Below are 21009 nucleotides of genomic sequence, written 5' to 3' on the forward strand. Positions count from 1 at the left end.
TGGCTCTACACAGTTCCCATTATTCCTCAGCTACTGTAAGCCTAAGTCCATTTCAAATCCAAATCTCTCTGAGAGAGATATATCAGCAAGCTGCCAAATCCTGCACAGGCACCCTCAATTTGCACAGAAATGAAGCGTCGACTCATCTTCGATATGTCAAAGTCTGAGAGATCTGTGAGTCGTCTTTTCATCATAAAGAGAGGGAGAGCCGGACTAAACATCACCCGTTACATTACGCTGATTGAAGAAGGCGCAGCCAACTTCCCTCTGAAGTGTTTTTAATGGATAGCATTTTGATAGCAATATGTGCCAGACTGAATTACCAAAGCAAAAAATAAATTAGCTTCCTGCTCACTTTTCTCCTGCCAACACCAACGCTGAGAAGAAAGCATCCGATTAAGATTTCCCAGGATGGGAATCAAGGTGACCCCCCTCGCTCTCATCGCTGACAGGCTCTCTGATACCTGCATCTGTGATGTCGTGCTTAAATGTCTGGCTGCGTGTGAACTTTTGCCAGTGCCCTAAGTAGGTGAGCGGGTTGACATGCCTCCAGTGAGCAGGTAGCACCAGAAGCCTCTGTGCTGCTGCCTGTGTCTGTGTCAGCCTGTCAGTTGAGCTGCCATGGGGAAGTAGGTGAAGGGAGAAGGACTGAGGCAGATGTCTGTATTGTGTATCCATCAGTGGCACTCAGTCCTCAGATATGCAACCTCAAGGCAGCTGACAGCCAACACCATCCCCCCAAAAAAATACCTTTTTGAACGGCGATGAAAATCATGTTTTCCTATGGGCTCACTTTTTTTATTTTTTTTTCACAAGTGGCCGCCTACCTCTCCAAACCTCACATCACGTCAATCGTCTCCCTCTCTGCTTTCTCTCTCTCCCTTTTTATTTTTGTTAAATATTGGGATGTCTCAGCTCTCGTGCAGAACATCCTGCCCACATCGCTCTCAGCCGAGCAATTAATGCGGCTCCCTCTACACGTAAATCATTTATCTCTTTTCAGCAGCGTGAGCATGTTTACAATATTCATCATGTTCCTCTTACTCATGGCTCCGAGCACGGAGAGAGTGTGGGGAAGAGTCGCGGCGGTTAAAGGTAGAGGTGAGGGCAGAGGCAAAGCAGTGTGGGCTGCAGCGGGAAGAAAACCAGCAGGAGTTGAGAGAACAAAGTAAGCCATGGTGGGGCTAAGTACATGGTGTGGTCAGACATGGATGTGGGATGAGGAGGGTGTGGGTTGAGGAACTGTCAAGGTTGTTTTAGAGGTAAAAGTGTTAAACTTGACTATGATATCTGGGACTGAGGACGGGGCAGACTCAACTCTGGATTGCAGAGAAGTTCAAAGCTGCTATCTTCTCCCACACAGCCCCCTCACTAATAGCTGCTGGTGGGAACAGGCACGAGAATTAGCATGATCACACCTCCTAGGTCTGTCACACATCAGCTTCGTTATCTCTGATCTCGGGTATAGAGGAGGAGAGAAGTGCTGAGTAGCAAGGGTGTTGAGGAACTGGTGTGCCACGCACAAAAACGTCCGGGTAAAAAAAAAAAAAAAAAAAAAAAGGAAGGCTCTTGAGGGCAGCTAGTTTAGGACAAGGCCACCAAGTCCAAGGGCAAGGGTGGCAGCTGTAAAACCCGACGGAGATCAAATCAGAAATCCACCTCAGCGTGACGTCCCTTCATCATGGGATAATCCTCAGACATGAAAAGACGAGCCTATCTTCAATCTGAAGGAAATCTCTATTTCCCGGATTTTTTTTTGCAGTCTAATGCCAAGCTGACACGCCCTTCACGCATCTGCCCACAGTCCCCCTGAAGTCAGTGTGTACTTTAGATAAGCCAGGGGAACAAGGTAATGCATGTGGCTCTTTCTCATGTGCACCACACCTACTTTATGAGTTTACAAAGTCCATTCTGGAGCAGTGAAATGTTGTTCAAACAGCAGCCAACAGTCAGCTTCTTACAGCAAAAGTAGGTCTCCCTGATAGCATTATATGATAATGATTTAGATTACATCCTGTTTATCCTTTGGACGATACGGGGGGGGAAGATTAACTAGCAAATCTAAAATGAGTCACCTGCAATGATCCTTTGGCATATAGCTCACTATTCATTTATCAGTCGTTTTGGCGTTGTTTTTTTCTGTTTGTGCGCCGCAGACAGGAGGATGGGATTGCTTGCTGCTGATGAGGATTATGGTTTTATTTTCAAAATGAAAAAATGACAGAAGTCAGTAATCCAATGCAAAGGATACAAAAGAGACCGGGGATGAGTTCAAATTCATTTGACCTCAAAAAATATTGCAAGGCTCTCTGAACAACACGGTGTGTGCTTGCGGGAGACAGAGAGCGCGGTTTAAACTGATCTGAGAGAACACCAAAAAGGACAGGATGAACTTTAGCTCACCCAAAAACCATGTAGAAGCTTAACAGCTGAGTGCTAGCTACCTCCGTTTCTCAGTTGGTCAGAGGCTATTTCACTGGATCCAAAAATACTCACAGTGGATCTCACCGCAAAGTTTCATTTCCAGAGCCAGCGGCCTATTACTGAAAAAAAAGGGACTCATGGAAATGCCTGCTCTGTTTGTTTTCTCTCAGTTCCCCTTGTATTACAGGGTATGAGCTTGCATCAGACTTTTTGTGGAATTGTTTTTGCAGAATCTTGAAACACCGGCATGACCTGAATGAGAAATGTCACCCAGTCTCTTGCCCTGAAAAGAGCATCTGTGATGAAGAAGTGTGGTACGCTTGTCTTTTTCACCCTTGCGGCTCGCAGGAGAAAACATTTATCACCGCTCTCCTCTGCGCAGATAAGGTGTCTCTATTTATTCAGAGTGGACGAGATAAACCCTGAATGAGGCACTGTAGGACAGCCAGAGAAAGAGAGAGAGAGAGCGACGCTGGACAAAGGGGAAAGACAAGGAAGCAGCTTGGTATTCAATTGCTTGTGTGTGTCCATGTGAGCAGATGGCATCTATTGGAAAGCCATCTCTGCTCGGTCAGGAGACTGGAGCGCTGACCCGCTGCTCTGACCCCCTTACAGTCGCCACCAGCAGCCGCCTTTCCTGCCTCCACGTGCCCTCCTGCCTGCACTAATCCATTCCCACTGTGAGACTGCTTGTATAATGTTATCTAATAGGAATAATCCCCAGGAGATGGAGCATCCTATGGACAGTAGGGTCTGGGGGCGGAAGATGGCAAAGGGGCTGCGGATAAAAGGGGCGATTTAGAGAGACGACAAGGAAGTACAGTGGTCTGGTTGAGGGCTGCGCCAGGAACCAAGAGACACAGGGTGACAGAACCGCACGGGAGACCCAACAGGGACATGAATAGTGCTTCTGTCTGCCCTGTTCTCCACAACAGAGACAAGAAAGAGAGAGCGACGGAGGGAAAAAAAACAAACAAACTAGAGGCAGTGCTCACTACTACTTCTGTCCCCTCAGCTGTTGATGTACAGCCTGCTGTCCAGAGGTGAAGAACACAGTCCCCCGTGCCTATTCCTCACTGAAATTGCCTGTGTTCGGGGGGACAGACGGCTCCTTGTGAGGTGACCGGGCAGATGCTGCGATCCCAAGATGAAATGCATGGTTTACGGAAGAGCATGTCTGCAGGGGCTTTTCCCTTTTCCTCTTCTCTTTTGCTTTCTGTCTCTCTCTCTCTCTACAAACACACAGCTGTTGAGCTGAACAGCAGAGCAAGTTTGCAGCCAGACATGAGTGCCACTAACAAGCGTTTCAGTGCCACATTTCACAATTCCTGCACAAAACACCACAGAGGGTTGTTATTCTTTTTTTTTTTTTTTAAGCTAGATCTTTAAAGATGCTTGAGCCGCTCATGGAGAACCTCTGTTTGCAGAAACAACACAATAATACGTTGGAATAGCACGATAAAAAACATGTGAAGAACTGCGTGTTATCAGGGGATGGGGTATGTTTACGCACCCTCGTACGGACGGCTTCCAAACTTGCCTCTCACATGCGCCCTCGGTTTAAAACAGATACAATGGTTTTTCACGCTGACGCAAATAGTCCCAGCCCCACTTTGACGGGATACACCAGCCTCCCCGGAACTCACCTTGGAGGAAAAAAAAATAGAGCGAAGAGAGTAGTTGCACAGCCGCGAACAGTCCGGGTTTTTGAAGAAGAAGAACTCCCCTCTGGTGGATAAATAATAACCACAAAAAAAAAAGAAAGAAGTCCGTCAGCAAGTTCACATTTTACTCTCCTCACGCGTCCTGCGGAGGGTTGTCTTTTTTCTTTTCTTTTTTTCCAGGAAAGGCACTATTCCGTAGAAAACACGGGGCTACTTGGCGGTTGTCAATTCCTGTTGAAAGGCGACCCGGGCAACTCCTCAACAAAAGAGTCTCAGGTTTCAATATCGGGGACTTTCTCCACGCCCAGGTGTCGAGTCACGTGGTAATTTCCAGGTGTGTGTGCGCGTGTATGTGCGTGTGTGTGAGTCTCCAGGAGCCGCGGCTCTGTTGGCAGCAACACACCTGTGGGATCCGCTCACGCGTTCGCCTCGACTGTCATCGCGTTTGAAAACCGGGATGTTGCACTGAGAGGAGGGAGGGAGAGGCGCGCGCTGAAAGGAGAGGCGACGGGCACGGAGAGGAATTATTCCCCTCCCACTCCACGCTCACTACCGGCTCTGTATGTGTGTGTGTGTGTGTGGAAATAATACAAGTAGTAGAGGAAGAAGAAGGAGGAGGAGGCGGAAGGGGGGGAAACAAAACAAGTTGAGTCGTCTCTTCGCCGACGCGCCGAGATATTTCCGCGGGCGGTGGGAGCGTCGAGGCAGGCAGGCAGGCAGGCAGGCAGGCAGCCCCGCGCTGTGGCTCCCAAAGTGTGGTCCGGAAACCAACAGAGGTCTGTGGGGGTGGTTCCAGGTCATCCCAAGCGAAATAAGGAATATTCACAGGGAAGTGTTCACCAGAAATGGTTTTAATTTCACCAGCGTCCCCCACGCCCCCACCAGATCAAACGTGGTTACATAATTGTGTCAAGTCATAAAACACGAACAAAGACGATTTTTAAAGAATGAATTTAAAACCAAAAAAAAAAAAAGAAAAGAAAAGATGGAGGCAAGTGAAACAGGTTTTACTTTAACGGTCAGTTCACTCAAATGAGATTCCCCCCCAGCTCACTCTATTAATTCTATGATTTATAAATGACACTTATAAATATTATATAAATATATTACACAATAACTAGAACACAATATCACCAACTTTTAAATGTTTGATTTCTACATACATAGACATGACTAAAAAAGGAAACATGTCACAGAATTCTGCTGTTTTTATAATGTACAGTATATCTGCATTTATGAATCAAATCAAATTCCCAATCAGTTTTATTTATACATAACTCTGTACTTAGAGACCCTCGATTTGAGTGAAAAATGTTGAGAAGAAAACCCTTTGAATGGGGGAGGGGAGATGGAAGAAACCTCGAGAAGAGCCAGTGAATCCAATAGGTGTCACATGTACAGAGCAGAAGATCACGATTTCAGGGAAGATCTTTCTCCTCTAAGTTAGGTTTTTTTCACCAAAACTACATAGTGTGCCTTTAACATATGGTATATAAAGCATTTCATTGTTTGGCGACAGTTAAATCTTAACTAAAGTTGAGGTTTAACTAGACATATACCATTTCTTAATGATGGATGTTCTAAATGCTTTCTGGGGCAGAGCCACTAGAGGAACCAATGGTTCAATATTCAGGTTCATCTTACTATAAGTGCGTCAAAAAAAGTTAATTTCCTTGCTGTCCTACGACCTGCACATTAACAGAGATGCCAGAAAAGAAACAAGAAGGGAAAGAGCAAACTTCGCAATGAAACTTTAGACCCAGATAATAGTGTGATCACCAACTTTTTTCAGTCGGATCAGAAAAGAAGCTCACAGTCAGGTTGAAGAGGTAAACATTAGCCAGGAGGCTAACATTATAGCTATTGTTAGAAGCCAAGAGGTAGCTAGCGTCAATGAAGAAACCACCACAGGATGAAGTTGATAAAAGTGAAGACGCAAAGCATACACATGTGTTGATATAAATCAAGCAAATTTGGGGAGAGCCCATTCAATGGACCTTTTCAGGGGCCAAGCTATGTCTGTGAGTGGGCCTGAATGTCAGTTGTATATCCTTCATGCTACACATAATCAGATAATCTTCAAAACACTTCCTTGTGTCTGTACTCCACTTTCCTCTCCCACAAACAGTATCATAGACATGACCTTAGACTCCAGCTACAGCCATTTCATTGTGACTAATCTCAACACAGGAAAACCTACATTTGAAATACCCTGCAGCACATGTCTGTTCAGATACAGTCCCACATTTATTCAGGACAATCAACAGATGTCACTATGGACAGCTTTGCCAAGCTTTGCTTTTGGAAGGAAGCACTTCTCAGTGACTGTTGACAGGGAGGTCTGTCAGTTCTCCGGAGAAAGACACATCACTGTTTAGTTTTTCAAATGTCATTTCTTGATCCTTTGAGCATCAGCAACAAGCTCCCAGTCACATTCGCTGTAATAGGGTGACAACAGAAACTTTGGCAGCAGCTGTCTTTGAACCCCCCACCCCCAAATAAAACTGACATGAAACACAGCTCTTTCTGTCTTTGATGAACTACACCTTTAAGGTTGTTTAATTGTGATATAAACTAATAGTCGTATCGCCATGACCACTTGACGTTTATGCTTCAGTGTTTGTGCTGTTATGATGATTAGAATGTGAATCATATTGAGCTGTTGTTGTCCTGTACTTTTAAAAAATCAGCATTCATTTTAAATTGTATAATCATCCAAAAGCCCACCTAGGGACGATAATTGGAAATTGGCTGTCACTATAAATTCTAAAAGCAGTGCATCTGATGCTAGCTGTAATATCCCTGTCAAATAAACAGCTAAATAAAACATAAATAAAGTGCCACTATTATTATGCAAATGAACACCTATAAGTGTGAAAAGGGGATTTGGGGACACCGCTTTGTTTAAAATATGTTCAAGAGCAACCACTCCTCACTTATTTATATTTCGCTGAGCCCCATTTGATTGTGTCCTTACGAGAGCCATATTAGTAGTCATTATAACGCAAATTACTGGTGTGCCCGCTGTACCTTTGCTGCTGAATCGTTAATCATGAGAAGTATAATTTTGAAGCACTTTAGACAAACTAAGTTTTGGAGGGTGCACCAGTCTTTCATCACCCTGTGAATATGTAATAACCTTTGAATCTGCCATATGTTTCAGTCTTTTTTTAGCAAGAAATCAACTGCTTTTTGACACATTCATGCAACGAAGGGGATAGAAGCTGCTTTGATTTCAAATATGGGCCATATGTGTGCAAGTGCTACTCGAGCTTGATTGGCCCTATCGCACCCGAGAGGTTATTTAAATAGCTTGCCTTAGAGCCTAATATCACATAACACTGCAATTTGGCACATTGAGTTTTGTGGCTCTGTGTCATGCCTTGTTGTGTGGCTAGCTGTCAGTTTTTTTGAGTGATTTATGGGCATGCAAATGAGGCTGTCTGTTTGGGGAGATGTGCTGCCTATGCCCAGTGGGCCCCGGAGCGAAGAGAGTGGAGACTGCGTGGGTGTGAGTCAGTCCCTAACTGCTGACACAGGCACAGAGCTGGCAGAGATTCGCAGAGCAAGATGGGGAGATGGCCTTCACAGGTCCTCACATTGACTGATGAGATCAAGGAGAAACTAGGCCAAGCCAGACAAGTGTCAGGCAAACAGACACCCAGAGATAGAGTGAGAGAGACAAACACTTCCAAATCACAAATAGAGCTGGGAGAGTGTAAGGAGAGGGTAAGGCCTGGTTGTTTTGGGTCCGAGGTTCAATATGTCCAAACCTGTTTGTCTAAAGAGTAATGAGCCTGCTGAGTCTTGGAACATGTGAGCCCAGGGGACGTCGGTAGCCAGAGAAGGCCAAGTCAACGCTTTCTAAATTCAGTAAAGTGGAATAGAAGTTCACTTTGTTTTACTAGATAGCCTGACTGTGATGACATTTTGATCAATGCGCCTATACCTTCCTGCAGCTTGCCTTTATGTTGCTTGAATAGTGATGATCTGTTATCATGCTGGTGTCAAACAGCACCATTTGTCATACAGTGTCCCATAGCTGGTCCAAGCTGTAAAATGTTTGACTATCAACACATTATACAACCTAATTTATGACACAGCATTTCAGTTGTCCACAATGATGTAGTGGTCATATCAGACTCAAGGTTCACAGTTCAGAGTCTGTTTGCAATGAGGGCGGACTGCCCTCTGTTGGTGGCAGCTTGTATTGTCCCTTTAAGGAGGGGAAGTCTCCCAGGATTTGTTTATAAGCTGGAAATACACATTTAATACATTGTTTATAGCCTGCTACATTGTAGTTGTATGCAGCTACAGGCAATTTTTAGTTGTTTTTCATAATGTACAACATTTCTCAACAATCATAAATTCTTCTATGATGACACAGTGTGTAAGACTACAACTGTGTCTGACTATATTGTCATTATTTGTCAGCCTCTACTTATGGATGTCACCAATAGGAGTTTGAGCTGTTGATGAATGCTTTAATAAAAACCTATGTTTGCTTGCAACACCATTGTAGTGTGTCACAGCGAGCCTTGAATGGCTTGTTATCAGTCATCAGCATAGTTTGATGACGGGTGGATCATTTTCAGTCAGGTGTGTTGGAGCAGTGAAACATCCAAAACATGGGGGGCAGCATTGAAGAGTTCTGTTATAAAGGATTTCTTCAAGATTTAAAATACTAAATAGAGGTACTAAAAGCAACATAGTGTAATTTTTTACCTTAAAATAACAGCTTCAAATCATCTTGATTGTACAGTGAGTCGAAATAGGGGGAACCCTGTCTCTATCTCAGCCACTCCACCCGCATCGCTTCTTTCTGGACTATGTTACTTCAGAAAGCGGGTCGGATCACTCATGTTTACTTCAAGATACAAGCTTTCAAGGCATAACATTTTTTTGACTTAATGAGTTTTGTTTGTAGTTAGCACCTACATTATGTCTGACAAATTGTTACAGACCAGAGATCTGTATTCATGACAGTGTTGTTGCACTCAGAAATGTGGGGGGCGCCAAATTGCACAATATGCCAATTTCTAGATAATACTGCTTTGAAGTAATGTGCTGCTGACAGGATTAACTGTTTGTTAGACTTAAGATATTCACCTTAATTTGGTTTATAATGTACAAAACCCCCCAAATACGCCCTTTAAACTCCATTAATACTGCAGCACGTCCCCTTATTGATTGAGATGTTAAAAAGGAATGTAAAATGTGAACTTGGGAGTTATCGGTCCATGTTACGTACGTCAATTGGCACAACACTGGTCCTGCTTTAAAGTGATGAAATGAGAGCAGTGTTTTCAATTTGGCCAATTCGATAATCCACGTTACTTTGAGTTTTGCAGAGCTGCAGTGCAAACGCTGCACAACTTCAGTGATGTATTTTTTACCGTACGTTTGCCATTTTCCATTTGGCTAATGTGCTTCTAATATTAGGGTAAATAGTTTGCGTTGGGATAAGAGAGATAACACAAAGAATTGTGTGTAAGATAAGTACACAGTATTTAAGTGCACGCATTAATAGGACACTGAAGCAAATCTGAGAGTCATTAACAGATCGTCCCCAATGCTTCTGCAAAACATCATGTATGGGCAATATAGGAAAAGATATATTATAGAGTGAAAGGACGGTTACTTTTTTGTAGCTATTTTGGTCATGTCTTTTCACTGATTCCACTGGCATATGCAGTCCTTGCATATTAATTCTAACTAACAAACATAAGACTTTCACAGATGAAGTCGTGTTAATCGTATGCCATTTGGCAAATAACGTACAGCAGTTGGTAAAGTACCAACCCTGCATTAATTTTAAGTACATCTGTCCAAGGTCAACACTGGGAATGTTAACGCCATATTAGTCTCACGCTCAATACATCCAAACACTTGTTCAGCAAGAAAAGATAAAGTTATACTATTCCACACATTCTCACAATTGCATCCTTTGCCATGCCCTTGCCATTCCAGCTGTAGCTATCAGTCTTGTTAATTTTTTGAATCACCGAGTGAAGGTTGCCAGATACATTTTAGTGGCAAATCTAGAGATGAAGAGATAACAGATGGAGCAGTTCACAGACACAGGAAACTGTCGTGGTGGTGAATGATAAAGGTGTGAAGAGAGACTCGACAGGGAGGCAGACGAAGGTTATTTAAAGCGCAAGGAACACTTTGATTTGAATGGCTGCCTGACCTAGCTAAGTGTGCCTGCAGCTGTCAATATGACTTATAAGTAATTACAGAAGGGAGAGAGGGATGTGTGAGCGGCCGAGCTGTGGCTACTGCATGCGTGGTTCAGATCCACTGCAATGGCACGTGTGACAAGGAGACATCAGGTTTGGCATGAAACGGACAGACAGGCTTATGGTGCCATTCTGACTCAGTCTGGGAATAACCACAAACTGGGAATAGCAGGGTGGCAGCAGTGTGTGGGTTGGTGTGAACAGTCTGCAAGCATGTGTATGTGTCTACATGTGCTTGTCAGAGAGAGAGCGAGAGAGAGACAATATTTGAATTTGAAGATTAATGTTTAAATATGGTGGTGGATTGTAGAGTATATTACAGATATCCACAAGATATATGGAGATTACAGTACATACTTACTGCTGTGTGGCATTAAGGGAGTGAAGCTGGAATACGAATGTAACACAGCGTCTTTGACCTTGAAGTTTAGGGAGAAACTAAAAGGCACCATGAGCGACATTTGTCATCTCTTATCAGATGTCCCCTTGCACTGGCTGAGCTGTCACTTTACCCAAGAAAAATGTCATTGTTTTCCTCTCTCTACTCATAACACAATCTAATCACAGTTTGCCCAGCTCATCCTGTATTGTCCAGGTGGCCCCACTCTGAGAAGGAACAGAGGGACTCTCAGCATCAATAAATGTCTTTAACAAGGCTGATGTTGCTGATGTGATGTAGTCCAGATTACAGAATGTCCTTCGTGCATCCAAATACACTCATGTGTAGGTAAACAAATACACATACACACACGCTTGCTTACACACACTTTTCCACAAAGTCTGTGCCACATCCATTTCCCATTGAGTCAGTAACATCGGTAATTCAAAGAGGCTGTGTGTCCTTGACAAGGTCTGTAATAGTGTGATTATATGGAGAACGCTGCACTGTGTGGTCTAAGCTGGATCAGCCTAGTTGGCACATACACCGTCTACAGACTTTACTGACAAGCTTACATTTCCCCAAACCCAGTCTTACTGAACCTACTATGAGCTGCTCCACATGGTGTAATATAGGTTGGATTGTGTCCTGAGTATGACATTGATTTTGTTTTGTATCTTTTTGGAGCGCTGTGATTGATGGTTCAAGGGGAAAATAGCTCTCAGCATGTTGAAGACTATGGGCTGCCTACTGAGCCCCTTTTGGATGGCATGGTATTATGTGGGCTGTCCAGCAGCCTGTGCTGAATGGCAGAAACAGCTATGCCATCTGTTACACTCTATTTTCAACTCTCTGCCTACCAGCAGGGAGAATCGTGGCCCAAAGGGAATGCAACTGCTCTCACAGAGTCCTATTTGTTCAACAGGTCAAGTCTAAGCCTTGCAGGGGGGGAGCACCAAACTAATTTATGGCATGGCCCAGGTGATTACAAAATCCCACACATCGCTTCACTGGGCAGAGCTGGTGATAAAGGACGAAATACTAATACAAAAGTAATCAGGTGCCTCAGAGAATTAGAAGAGATTATTGCTGTCACAGTTGTTAAATGACCATAACCCAATGTGTCCTCAAATGCTTCTTAAGCCTGGTTAAAAGGATCATCTCGTGAATTGAACTCTGTTCATGTAATGTGTTTCTTGGGTTGAGAAAAGAGAAATTTGGGGATTCCAGGTGAGGATGAAACAGAGGCTGGCAGGATTCATTTGAGATTACTTGGCGCAAACATGGTGTAATCCCCTTATCTGCGTACTTACCTGTCCCTGACAGTGATCCAAGCCTACCTCTATGAACCTCATTGGCCTGACATTCTGGCAGGAGAAAATCCCTGTCTAATGTGTCAGCTCGGGCAGCTTTAACACCTGGCACGCCAATGCTTATCTGCTGAGCACCCAGAAGCACCTACATTATCCCACTGAAGCCTCACAACAAGTGAAAGGGCTTCTAATATCCACACAGTGAAATCACAGTTTGCGTCATACCACAAACACACAGTGTACAAAGTGCATACCATTACTAAGTGCTCAGAGCCTGATCGGACTACATGTACAGCATCAGACACCCCCAATTTAGTGGCTGGCTCCGAGAGGATTTTGGAACTGATAAATCTTATTACTTTCTTTTTAAATGAATGAATGGTCGAGCCCTTGTTACTGTTACCATGACATCCATCTTTCAACCATTATCTTACAACTGTAGTTAATCCCTTGAGCCAAACTGATGATCAAATATAAACAAGGATTTGCTGTATTGGTCCACACACTTTGACTCTTCAGGGTGACATTTGTGCATCAGCTCTGTGCACACATTTGCATTTCCATTTTTGGCTGTATCTTTCGTTTCATTTCAGAAATACATAGCTCTGTCTGATTTGGGAAATTGTTGCGTGTTGAAATGAGAAGATGACTGTGACAAATTTTAACAGCGTAATAATTGGCCAAAGCTAGTTCGCCACTGCTAACAACAGCGCAGTTTACCCTCTTTAAACTTTCTCAAGCATATTAAATATTCAGAGTCGTCTACTTCCAGAGTTGACAGTCTAAAGTCTTCTGGGGCCCACTGCTTAAAATTAATGGGTTTCTGCAAACACTGAATTTGTCTAAGGCAATGTGATGAAAAGCAATCCATTATAAACACAGTACAGGTAAAAGCACGAAAACCAACGGTTGTTTAATGAATTTCCGGTCCGCCATTTTTCACTCCTGTTACACAACCTCAGTCATCACCTGCCGCAGGCAGGACATCACTTCTAACAGGTACTGACCAGGTGAAATTTATCACCCGGACCGCCCTCTTTTGGATTAATTTATTTGTGCTTTGGATGTGACACTTGGATTAAATTTCAAGTTTCTACTTCTTCAAGAGACTTTTCACGGAGGCCGCAGCAGTTAATCAAGCAGGTGAGGAAAGGTCAATCTCCTAGCTACTAATTAACGGAGGGGTCAGCTAGCATGTCACGACATGGCACTAGAAGACAGCATTCAAATTTGTCACAACTTTCGCTTTGTCATTGGCTGTTATGACAGTTTTAACTTATTTGGACAGTTATTAATCCTGTCAGATAACGTTAATTATCCCAACGGTTAAAGTTACGTAAACATTCAGTTTAACGTACTAGCTAAATGAATTCGTCGCTAACGTTTGCGTTAGTTCTACATAAAAGACACCTGTTTATGATTGTATAACGTAATATACATATATATATATATATATATGTGTGTGTGTGTGTGTGTGTGTGTGTGTGTGTGTGGTCTGGAAGACGGTTAATAGTATACATGTTTCCATTTTCCAAATCAACACACCTTTTTGAGGAAAGTAAAATAAGTTTGTCCTTGCCTTTACCGACATCTGGTGGTGTTTCAGTAGTATAGCCATGTTGCGGGAGGGGCTGGCGCCATGAAGAGCAGAAATCCGTTTTCCAGCTCGTTTGAAATACTTTTCCTCTAACAAAAATGTGTGAATTTGCACCACATTTAGTGTAAACGTAGAGGGCAGTGACTGTTTACTGTTGCAACGTTGAAACACCTTTATAATCGAGTGCTAGCGTGTGCCAGGCCTCTCGAACACAAATCCGCGATTAGAAAACCAGCTAAAGGGCCACCGTAGATTGTCCGATTTGCTTTAAAACGTAAAATGCTTGCAGTATTGTTGTTTTGATATATACATGCGCGATCTCTGTACAAAATGAAATGTTTGGTATGCGTTCAATGGAAAGAAAATCAGACGCAGGGGCTGGAGAGACAGTTTTAAGGGATTGTATCCCATGATGCACTCCGTCGTAGCGATAGTTTGAATTAAATGTAAAGAAAAAATGTTACTAAAGCCCACAAATAGCAGCATGATTCTAGAATATATGTTGTGATATGAAGATCGTACTCAGAAAACTGCGTTATTGCCCTGAATAACATCTTAAAACCGTAACCTTATATGACATGAAGCAGAATAACAAGCCTGAGTGTAGCAAAATTTTTCAGCTTTGCGCAGTGGCAGTATCGTAGCCTATGAGGTTTATCCGAGGCGCGATTATTGCTAGTTGAAAACTTTACCCAATACCCCGCCTTGACGACTTGAAATATAGTCGGCAATGGCAATTTTTGACGGTCTCTAAGGAGACTGATAAGTATGTTAAAGCATATATAGGTGGAAATATGTTAAAGTAGTGTTAAAGAGTACTCACTGTATGCTAAAGTTGTAATGTAATTTTGTCTTTAACACGCTTGTTGACTAACAAGTATATAGTGTTGTATGATCTTGTTCTCTGAAACCTTATATAAACCCAAGGTGAATGCATTGAAAGATTGTAATAAGAGTTGTTATAAATAGCAAGTCTCAGGTTTTGCTGTATTCTTATCGGTTTCATTAAACAAAAATAAGACTACTTTTGGCACAAAGCCTGGTTTAATGTGCCAAAATAAAAATTACCTACTCAGTAGAGCTAGTCTGATAACTACCTGCTGATTTTTTTTAATTTTTTTTTATTTTGCTTTGGAAAGTATAGTTAGACCCGTCCACTCCAATCCACAATCAGTTTATGGCCCCACCTACTTAATTTTAGTAATCAGGCATGTTTACATTCCCATAAGCAATGCTTCTTAACCCACATAAATAATAACACGAACTTAACAGTAAAAACCTTTGTAGGTAAACTTTGATTTACCAATCATTAAAGTTAACATCCGTGAAAGGACTAGTTTCCTAACAGTTATTCTGCGTGTTAAAACTCAAAAACAAAGACGCACCGCGGGGTACGTCATTTCCGTTTATGACTTGTCACAATTCGTGTGTATTTCTTTAACGTTATGGGTGAGTTTGTATGTTGGATTGCTTGTTCCTGACTTCTATCGAACTGATAGCAAGTAAATGCACGATCTGACCACAAAGTTGCAACACAAAGATGTTGTAGAAGATTTAATGACGACTGTGTGGTTACACTATTAGACTTCAGGACTGTTTTATGCATTATATAGTCTTATTCTGTCTTCTACATGTGTACTGTTAAGAAACATTGGAGAAGTATGAATATATTCTCAAGGCCCTCTCTCTGGGGATCCATTGTTTATATTTCTACATAATTATAACGATATATTAGTAAGTAACTTACTCGTCATTACACCCATTGTAACCATTACTAAGATGCTTGTGGGCCAGAGTCACTACCCTGTCGTCCCCTTCTCCTTGCCAGCTTTGCGCAGTGGCAGTATCGTAGCCTATGAGGTTTATCCGAGGCGCGATTATTGCTAGTTGAAAACTTTACCCAATACCCCGCCTAGACGACTTGAAATATAGTCGGCGACGGCAATTTTTGACAGTCTCTAAGGAGACTCATTTTGTGTTGAATATGAATACATCACACTGACAATGCCGTATAGTGAACTACTATTTCCTATTAATTATCGAGTACGTTGCAGCACTTCACCAGCTCTCCTCAGTACTTAAGCATGGCTGTGTAAAAGGCTATTGTATTTGTAGTTTCCGTTTGTGCGGCTATCTTTACGCGTTTTTCTCTGTTAAAAATGCGATGAATATTTTCTTGGAAATAAAAGTGGCGTGGTCGGAACGTAATCGTGTTTGCCGATTGACTGTGTTCGGGGGACCTAAACCAAAGACGTACCGCGGCGTACGTCAATTCCGCTTAAAACTTGTTACAATTCTTGTGTATTTCTGTACCGAGCGAGTTTGTATGTTGGATTGCTTGTTCGGGACATTTTCGAACTGATAGCAAGTAAATACACGATCCGACCACAACGTTGCAACACAAAGATGTCATAGAAGATATAATAATGACTGTGTGCTTACACTATTACACTTCAGGACTGTTATATGCATACTATAGTCTTATACTCTCTTCTATGTGTTCTTTACCCACACTTGAGAGTCATGAATACGATCTCCATGTTCTCTCTCTCTCGGGATAACATTGTTTATATTTCTACATAATTAGAACGATATATTATAAAGTTGTATACACGTAACCACACCCACTGTTGTAACCATGATAAAGACGTGTGTGGCCCTGAGACACTACCCTGTCGTGTCCGTTTCAAAATTAGCTTTGCGCAGTGGCAGTATCGTAGCCCATGAGGTTTATCCGAGGCGCGATTATTGCTAGTTGAAAACTTTACCCAATACCCCGCCTAGACGACTTGAAATATAGTCGGCGACGGCAATTTTTGACGGTCTCTAAGGAGACTCATCTTGTGTTGAATATGAATACATCCCACTGACGATACCGTGTGGTGAACTACTATTTCTTATTAATTATCGGGTACGTTGCAGCACTTCACCAGCTCTCCTCAGTACTTCAGCATGGCTGTGTAAAAGGCTATTGTATTTGTAGTTTCCGTTTGTGCGGCTATCTTTACGCGTTTTTCTCTGTTAAAAATGCGATGAATATTTTCTTGGAAATAAAAGTGGCGTGGTCGGAACGTAATCGTGTTTGCCGATTGACTGTGTTCGGGGGGCCTAAACCAAAGACGTACCGCGGCGTACGTCAATTCCGCTTATAACTTGTTACAATTCTTGTGTATTTCTGTACCGTTATGAGTGAGTTTGTAACGTTATGTTGGATTGCTTTTTCGGGACTTTTTCGAACTGATAGCAAGTAAATACAAGATCCGACCACACAGTTGCAACACAAAGATATCATAGAAGATATAATAATGACTGTGCTTACACTATTGCACTTCAGGACTGTTATATGCATAATATAGTCTTATACTCTCTTCTATGTGTTCTTTACCCACACTTGAGAGTCATGAATACGATCTCCATGTTCTCTCTCTCTTGGGATAACATTATTTATATTTCTATATAATTAGAACGACATATTATAAAGTTGTATACTAGTAACCACACCCACTGTTGTAACCATGATAAAGACGTGTGTGGCCCTGAGACACTAGCCTGTCGTCTCCGTTTCAAAGTTAGCTTTGCGCAGTGGCAGTATCGTAGCCTATGAGGTTTATCCGAGGCGCGATTATTGCTAGTTGAAAACTTTACCCAATACCCCGCCTAGACGACTTGAAATATAGTTGGCGACGGCAATTTTTGACGGTCTCTAAGGAGACTCATCTTGTGTTGAATATGAATACATCCTACTGACGATGCCGTGTAGTGAATTACTGTTTCCTATTAATTATCGAGTACGTTGCAGCACTTCACCAGCTCTCCTCAGTACTCCATCATGACTGTGTAAAAGGCCACTGTATTTGTAGTTTCCGTTTGTGCGGCTATCTTTACGCGTTTTTCTCTGTTAAAAATGCGATGAATATTTTCTTGGAAATAAAAGTGGCGTGGTCGGAACGTAATCTTGTTTGTAGATTGACTGTGTTCGGGGGGCCTAAAACAAAGACGAACAGCGGGGTACGTCAGTTCCGTTTACAACTTGTTAAAATTCTTGTGTATTTCTTTAACGTTATGGGCGAGTTTGTATGTTTGATTGCTTTTTCTTGACTTTTTCGAACTGATAACAAGTAAATGCACGATCCGACCACAAAGTTGCAACACAAAGATGTTGTAGAAGATTTAAAGACGACTGTGCGGTTACACTATTGCACTTCCGGACTGTTTTATGCATTATATAGTCTTATTCTGTCTTCTATGTGTGTGCTGTTAAGACACATTGGAGAAGCATGAATAAATTCTCCATGCCCTCTCTCTGGGTAAACATTGTTTCTATTTCTACATAATTATAACGAAAACCGTACACTCGTAACCACGCCCACTGTTGAAACCATGACAGAGCCGTATGTGGGCTGGAGTCACTACCCTGTCGTCTCTGCTCCTGAGGTAGCTTTGCGCAGTGGCAGTATCGTAGCCTATGAGGTTTATCCGAGGCGCGATTATTGCTAGTTGAAAACTTTACCCAATACCCCGCCTAGACGACTTGAAATATAGTCGGCGACGGCAATTTTTGACGGTCTCTAAGGAGACTCTCAAACATGTTAAAAGAATTTATTGAAAGACCTTATAGGAACTGTTTTGGGCGGGTGTCTCCTACCATTAGAAACACTTGTTCTATAGTGTTCTGTGTTAGTAGTGTGCTCGAATTGTAATAAGTTAGGGATATTGTTAGTGTTTCTTTTGATGTATTCTATGATATATCTGAATTTTTATTTTGTGTTTTGTGAATGTTTTTGGTCTCCAGAAATAATGCTACACTTTTCATTTAACCTTTATGGCATATCCCAACATACCTAAATCATTTTGAGTTGAGGAAAGTAGTTGAGTGATACTTAACTTCTCTTCAACTTTGCATTTACTGTCTCAATAATTGCAGGTTGTGGCAAGTTTAAGGGTCTAAGGACAGTGGGTGTCATCCCTATACGGACTAAAAAGCCAACTAAGGCACTCTGAGATTTTGGCTATAAAAATGTATTTGGATCTGATTATACTCTGTATTCTAGTTATTGTGTAATATACCTGACAGAACAGCAGAGGGCACTCTTAAACAGGATATGCAATGGTGAAGCAAAAACAAACTGAAATAGAACATACAGTCATCTTTGTTAAAATCTTTACACAAAAGTCACTGTTTTTGCTATCTAAACGATAATGATTTCCATATTTTAAAGATAAAAAAACAATTTGGGTTTGTTACTTGAAAGTGTGCCGATTTTGCAACCAGATGATGATTGCTGCGTAATCAAAGAGTTACTGCTCAAACGGTGTCCTGTGATTGAGATTCTCTTTCTAAAGTGAAAGTAACATTTGTGCAGTCATGTTTTACCACCCCGTAGAGAAGCGTAATTGCAGTGATCTCTGATTAGAAGAGGGGTGGGTTTTTAGACAGTCACGGGGGTGGAGGGGTAATTTAGTCAGTCTACTCATTAGGCAGATGAGCTCAAAACCTCTTGTCACCCTGTAAACACTCTTACACCCTCACGATTACATAAGCACACGTCATTTTCTCACTCTCTCAATGATTCTAACTGTCATGTGGCATTGTTTGGAACCTAACCTTAAACATTGTGAATGAAATGATATATTTATTTAGTATAAGTCTGTATTATTTAGCATTAGAGAAAATTTACCTAACTCTAGGAGTATTCTTTAGGGTTGAGAACACTTTTTATTTGCTATTAATTGTAAGTTGTGATAGGCATTGACTGATATGGTTTTCAGGGCGAATACCTGTACTGATCACTTAAATTTGGAACCGTAAACATTTGAAGTAAAAGGGAAAATCTTACTGAGAAAACTTAGAATAACCACTAATGTAATGCAATTAAGTACAATATAAAGCCTGACCGATATATAAATAATGGTCTATCACAGATATGCTAGTTTTTGCGCATATGTTGTCCAAATATACTGATATTAAGTCTTTTTTTAAATAGATTCTAATGCTTAGGATAATTTATGGTCAATAAGTTCCCAGCAAGTAGCCTAGTATTTTATTGTACTGGTGTCATTTTAGACAACGAGGTTTATTGTTAAACTGTGAAATCACCTGCCGCTGCTACTTGTCTTTGACACAAAAGTTTCATAATATGTTGAATTACAAATTTTAAATTACTTATATCAATAATCGGCCCCTGAAATCAAGTATATTTCGGGCTTTAGTTGAATTTACTCTTATCTCATCTCATCTCATTTTCTTCCGCTTATCCGTGAGGGTTGTGGGGAATGTTACCCCATTTTATCCCCCTTTTTCAAGGGGTCACAGGGTTTCTGGAGCCAATCCCAGTTTCTCTATGGGCGAAGGCACACCCTGGATGAGTCGCCAGCTCAGCTCACTAGTCAACCAGCTCTACCCACTGAGCTACAGCCGCCCCAATTTTCTCTTATATTGTTCTTAATTAGGATTTGGATTTTGACGTTATACTTTACTTGAGTATTTCTATTTTCAGTTGCTACATACGTCCACTTTACTACAATTTGGAGAGAAATAATGTACTTTTTAATCAACTATACTTATGTGACTTGTGTTTCCAGTTATTTTGCAGATACAGATTATTAATACTGTGTTATTACCTGAGAGAGCTATCAGAGCCAAAATACTGCAATGTTGAATACATGTTTTTTTTGTTGGCAGTCTGACAACAAGAATGATTAATAGCAGTTATTGGAAAAATGCTGGATATTGGATGCGATTATCAGCCGGAAAGATAATTGGTTTATGGCTAGTTCATAGAGTATTTTCTGAAATTGCATCGCAATACAACTTATTTAAGTATTCCAACTCAGTAAGGCACTTTAATCACATTGGGTTGTATTGGACTCACTGCTTTCAATCTTCATTATAAGTCAGTGTAACGTGAGGCATTGTGCCATCCTAGCTAACAGCAGTGGACTTCATGTAAGTTCTTTTAACTTGTCTGCATGCATGTGTTCATTAGCAACCCAATAGTTTAATTGTATTTTGTTATATTGCATTGGTTCTGATCAATCATTTCTTTGAGTTAAGTTCGCTAATGTGATTATTGTTGTCCAGCTGCTTGTAATGTATCTTCCCCATCCCTGGTAATCAAATTGCAGCAAATGGATCATGCTTTCAGACAAACAGAGCATTTGGTAGTCTTTATCAAAGGTGACACTACGCTTTGAAGAGTGATTTATATTTACATAAATTATTTGAGACGGCTTTTGCATTTAATCTTCATTCAGTGTGACCGACGATGCACTTGCATTAACATCCACTGAGCATTGATCAGACCGCACCAAATGGGGTATCAGGGTTGATGCTGCCTGTGTGCAGTCCTCTTGACCTACATATGACCCAGTGTTTTCTACATTTTAAGTT

The 21009-nt window shown here is 41.7% G+C and overlaps 2 protein-coding genes and 5 non-coding genes across 13 annotated transcripts in view; 6 read left to right on the top strand and 1 right to left on the bottom strand.

The window, feature by feature from the left end:
- Window positions 1-4759, bottom strand: part of plxnb2b (plexin b2b) — a 138543-nt gene extending 133784 nt beyond the window's left edge. The window contains exon 1 of one of the 2 annotated variants that reach the window (XM_030426330.1): window positions 4071-4759. The gene's annotated coding sequence lies outside the window, so the exon portion shown is untranslated. Of the gene's footprint in view, window positions 1-3937; window positions 4039-4070 lie in introns of those variants that run through there. The other variant, XM_030426331.1, reaches the window with a different exon arrangement.
- An 8185-nt stretch (window positions 4760-12944) lies between these two features.
- shisal1b (shisa like 1b) overlaps window positions 12945-21009 on the top strand; it is a 142965-nt gene continuing 134900 nt past the window's right edge. For 4 of the 6 annotated variants that reach the window (XM_030426338.1, XM_030426334.1, XM_030426333.1 and 1 more), the window contains exon 1: window positions 12960-13165. The gene's annotated coding sequence lies outside the window, so the exon portion shown is untranslated. Of the gene's footprint in view, window positions 13166-21009 lie in introns of all 6 variants that reach the window. The other 2 variants (XM_030426335.1, XM_030426336.1) reach the window with 2 other exon arrangements.
- On the top strand, window positions 14238-14378 carry LOC115587376 (U4 spliceosomal RNA). The gene has a single exon (XR_003985031.1). It is a non-coding gene; the product is annotated as a U4 spliceosomal RNA (small nuclear RNA).
- LOC115587388 (U4 spliceosomal RNA) lies at window positions 15446-15586 on the top strand. Its single transcript, XR_003985042.1, has one exon. It is a non-coding gene; the product is annotated as a U4 spliceosomal RNA (small nuclear RNA).
- On the top strand, window positions 16314-16454 carry LOC115587394 (U4 spliceosomal RNA). The gene has a single exon (XR_003985048.1). It is a non-coding gene; the product is annotated as a U4 spliceosomal RNA (small nuclear RNA).
- Window positions 17191-17331, top strand: LOC115587395 (U4 spliceosomal RNA). Its single transcript, XR_003985049.1, has one exon. It is a non-coding gene; the product is annotated as a U4 spliceosomal RNA (small nuclear RNA).
- On the top strand, window positions 18056-18196 carry LOC115587393 (U4 spliceosomal RNA). The gene has a single exon (XR_003985047.1). It is a non-coding gene; the product is annotated as a U4 spliceosomal RNA (small nuclear RNA).

Source organism: Sparus aurata, chromosome 8, assembly GCF_900880675.1.
Source record: "Sparus aurata chromosome 8, fSpaAur1.1, whole genome shotgun sequence".
Classification (NCBI taxonomy): domain Eukaryota; kingdom Metazoa; phylum Chordata; class Actinopteri; order Spariformes; family Sparidae; genus Sparus; species Sparus aurata.